We start from the raw sequence: 4,934 nt of genomic DNA on the forward strand, positions 1-4,934 counted from the left end.
TTTCTGAATTGTGTTCCATGATTATTCGAATAACAGAGTGAGATTCAAGACCAAGGCTGTTCGTGGTAGATCAATGCAAATGATTTTCAGTTGTCACACCTGGGAGTTTAATAGGGCTGGTACCTTGTATGGAAACACTGTTTGAACATATTTTCGTGGACTGGTATTCAGAAGCCACTTTTTGCAATAATTATTGTTGAGTCCTGTGAATATTTCTTCACCAGGAATAAGCTGCATTAAAATGACTACATTCTGCAGCAATCTTGTTTTGCTATCTCCCTTCGAAGCTGTAGTTCAAAGCTGTAGTTCTATTGAATTCAATTTACATCAACTACAATGCATATTTGTTCTCAACAAATGTGATCCAGAGATCAGTGTTGTGCACACAATAAGCATTTCCTGTTCCTGCAGATATTTTCTGCAGTTTTTGATTTGGCTTTCACTTTTGTCACAGTTGCTGCTGAAGGAAAAACTGCTGGAAAACAGAAAGGATATGTGCAGGTCTTGTATGTATGGACTTCTGAATCCCAGAGAATAGCTGACATACATACCACATCTCCTGTTATTATAAACAGGAAAACTGCTGTGTATTAAAACCCGTTACATGCTGTTCTATATGTCAGTCTAGCAAAACACTTGTACATACTTTGAAGGACTCAGCTGCTGCAGTCAGCTGCTAACGTGCATTACTGATATACGCAGGTCATAGTTCTCTCAGAGCACTGCATCATTGCAAATCCCTCTGTACCAATAGAGCAATTGGAACCAATGGAGCAACCTACCTTTTTGAACTTGAGCTTTTAAAATTTTATATGCTAGCACATAGTCTAAGCAATCATCTCTTGTATCTACACATTGAAACAGAAACACTAATGTCAGTACTTTGTTCAGTTTATGACAAATGTGCCAATCCTATTGATATAGGAATGCCTGAGATTGGCTTTAAGGTTGCAATGCTGAAATGTAAGTTTTGATATCACTCTTCAAATGTTGATGGTAGAAATGAAGGCTGGATGTTGATGGTAGAAATGAAAGCCGGATGGCAGCGTGTTATCGGCCACTTAAGACAACATGACAAGAGCCATAGATGCCTGTGGCCTTAATAAAAAAATACTTGCCTGAAATTTGGATTTTGTCTGCTACAAATTAAAATGGAATAAAAAGGTAATTTTGAAATTTAACGGGTATATGGAAGATAGCCTATACACCCTGAACACCTAAAAGCAAATAGCAAACGTAAAATTATGCTTTTTTAAAATTATGCACACACACACAAACACACAAACACAGACAGACACTATACTGTTAATGTTCATTTTACAATTTAAATCTGAATTATTGGGATTCGTAAACGCTTTGTTAAAGGTGTTCTTTCATCATTTTTTACCCTGAGCTTGCAAATACTTGTATGAGCTGCAAAAGATATTCTTATGTCCTTTTTTATTGACCTATTCCCAACTTTTGTGTGTTCCCTTCAGCTTATGTAATTCTTCAGAAGCTGGTAAAAGTAACTTATAGTATTGATACTTACTAATAGTATTACTATCAAATAATTCACTAAGAAATAAATAACTGGTGCTCTAGGAAACTGTTCATTTGTGGATTTGTTTCCCTTTGTTAGCCATTTGTTGGTACAGAGCAACATCAGTGTGGAACACTATCAATGAATGAGAACAATATTGTTTTATACACAATAGGCCACAACCCTTGAATCAAGATGCCATTTGAGTAGTTGATTTTTATCTCATTGTTTTTTTCCTAAAGTTTTTCTAGACTTGCTCTAGTTTTTCTGCCAGAATCATGTATCATGATCTGCAACTTAGTCACCTGTAAAAATTCTACATCTCCCCAGCAGTAATACAGCAGGACCTAGAAAAGTCAAACAGATTTTTATTATTACTTGTAAAGTGCAATGTGCTTTATAATCCTTACAATTATATAAGAAGATTCCTCATTAATAGAATATGTGTATTGGCTCTGGTGGCCTCCTGTACCACTGTATACCACCCTGCAAGGGCCTTGACAGGGAAGGTGAATGCAGAAATTTCCACTTTAAAAAAGGCTCTTAATTATTAGCATTTATTAATTGCAGTTTCATTGAAAGTGCTTACAGCAATGTGCATTTGACAAAGAACAAAGCAGTATATAAAATCAAAACATCTAAAGCAGGAGAATGCAACTATGAAAAAAGGCTTAAACTGGTAGCCACCTGTCCATATTTTTTGTTTCCTGCTCCTATTTCAGGTGCTTTTGTACATAACAAATAGAAAAGTTATGGATAATTTTTTTTAACCTGTGAAGGCAGAGTTGTATGTCTGAACCAATTTTTGATTAGTCCTACTGCTGTGGCAAAAACACATTTGGGAAATATCAAAGATGCTTTCTGAAATATTATTTCTAAAAAAAACCCTCACCTAATGATCCTAAATTTAAATTGTTTGGTAGAAATAAATATAAAGCATCACATTATTTTGTTGCCTTCATACAAGACTGATGTTGCAGCATATGAAAGCAGTGGGCACCTATGACCAATATGTATTAGAGACCAGATTTCCAACACTATAATAAATAAAATAATGGTATGACAAAATACTGTCCTCACGACAGGCACCTTGCTGGCTGTTTGACTTGTTTGCTTCACTAATGAAATGAAACTATCCATAATTTGTCAGATTAAAACGTGGAAATCCCAACACTGAGCCAGCAAATGTTTTTTGATCTTTAACTGATGGTGAAATAGTCATCTTGAGCTTATAATTCTTGTTCATTAGAAAACTGTTAAGTTTCAGGTTGTAACCCTAATCAAGTGTATATGGAAATAAATCTGAAATGTGTAGTAATTCCATAAGAACATAAGAACAGCCCCATTGGATCAGGCCATAGGCCCTTCTAGTCCAGCTTTCTGTATCTCACAGCGGCCCACCAAATGCCCCAGGGAGCACACCAGATAACAAGAGACCAGCATCCTGGTGCCCTCCCTTGCATCTGGCATTCTGACATAGCCCATTTCTAAAATCAGGAGGTTGTACATGCACATCATGGCTTGTAACCCATAATGGATTTTTCCTCCAAAAACTTGTCCAATCCCCTTTTAAAGGTGTCCAGGCCAGGCGCCATCACCACATCCTGTGGCAAGGAGTTCCACAGACCAACCATACACTGAGTAAAGAAATATTTTCTTTTGTCTGTTCTAATTCTCCCAACACTCAATTTTAGCAGATATCCCCTGGTTCTGGTGTTATGTGAGAGTGTAAAGAGCATCTCTCTATCCACTCTGTCCATCCCCTGCATAATTTTGTATGTCTCAATCATGTCCCCCTTCAGGCATCTCTTTCCTAGGCTGAAGAGGCCTAAACGCTGTAGCCTTTCCTCATAAGGAAGATGCCCCAGCCCAGTAATCATCTTAGTCACTCTCTTTTGCACCTTTTCCATTTCCGCTATGTCTTTTTTGAGATGCAGCAAACAGAACTGAACACAATACTCCAGGTGTGGCCTTACCATAGATTTGTACAACGGCATTATAATATTAGTCGTTTTGTTCTCAATACCTTTTCTAATGATCGCAAGCATAGAATTGGCCTTCTTCACTGCCGCCGCACATTGAGTTGACACTTTCATCGACCTGTCCACCACCACCCCAAGATCTCTCTCCTGATCTGTCACAGACAGCTCAGAACCCATCAGCCTATATGTGAAGTTTTGATTTTTTTGCCCCAATGTGCATGACTTAACACTTACTGACGTTGAAGCGCATCTGCCATTTTGCTGCCCATTCTGCCAGTTTGGAGAGATCCTTCTGGAGCTCCTCACAATCACTTCTGGTCTTCACCACTCGGAAAAGTTTGGTGTCATCTGCAAACTTAGCCACCTCACTGCTCACCGCTGTCTCCAGGTCATTTATGAAGAGGTTGAAAAGCACCGGTCCCAGAACAGATCCTTGGGGCACACCGCTTTTCACTTCTCTCCATTGTGAAAATTGCCCGTTGACACCCACTCTCTGTTTCCTGGCCTTCAACCAGTTCTCAATCCATGAGAGGACCTGTCCTCTAATTCCCTGACTGTGGAGTTACATTCCAAGTAAATGTGTTAGAGAATAGGGTGCGTGTTCCTTATTTTCTCCTTAATACGTTTTGCTTCCTTCATCTACCTCAGTAATCATGACAGCAGTCTCTCTCCACACAATCCTGAGCCTCCCAATTTGGTGTTGGGAGCATTCAGTTTGGATGCTTCCTTATCATTTCAGGCTTAGTACGACCAAGATGAAACTTCTCATTTTTCCTTTGGAGCCTTCCTCATACTCTCTCCTTATCCATTTAGAATTTCACCATCCACTCTGTACAATGGGCAGCAAGACTTGGCTTTATATTTGAGTCCTCTCTTCTGTATTCTCTACATTCAGCCTGTCACCAAATCATACCACTTCTTCCTTTACAATATTGTCGTACTTTCCTGATTGCTGAAGACAAAGCTCTTTTCTGTGCCCTGTTCATTTCTCAACTTGACTACTGAAACGTCTTCCTCGTTTTTATATTGGCTCATCTTGGCTTCCTCACCTTGATCCACCCCTCTGCTGACAAGTCTCCCACTTCTCATCACTCTTGATTACATTTTGCCCATCCTTAACAGCCCAATCCTATATAAACCACAACCACCCCATGGATGCAGCCACACCTGTGCATCATGTCAGGAGGGGCAGTCCCATACGTCTCTTTCTGGTAATAGGACACTTGTTCCCTTGCCCAGGAGTAAGTTTCCATTGCCTAAATGTGTCAATTTGGACCTGTGCGAGAGATTTTGGACGTGGGATCCAGGAAGGTAGGTCAAGGTCGGGAAGGGGAACAGGATATTGGAGGCACTATGGCTGCCAATACTTGTCCCCTTCCTGGCCTTGACACACCCCTTCCCTGTGAGGCAGCACACACAGCAAATTCTTT

Source organism: Tiliqua scincoides, chromosome 4, assembly GCF_035046505.1.
Source record: "Tiliqua scincoides isolate rTilSci1 chromosome 4, rTilSci1.hap2, whole genome shotgun sequence".
Taxonomy (NCBI): domain Eukaryota; kingdom Metazoa; phylum Chordata; class Lepidosauria; order Squamata; family Scincidae; genus Tiliqua; species Tiliqua scincoides.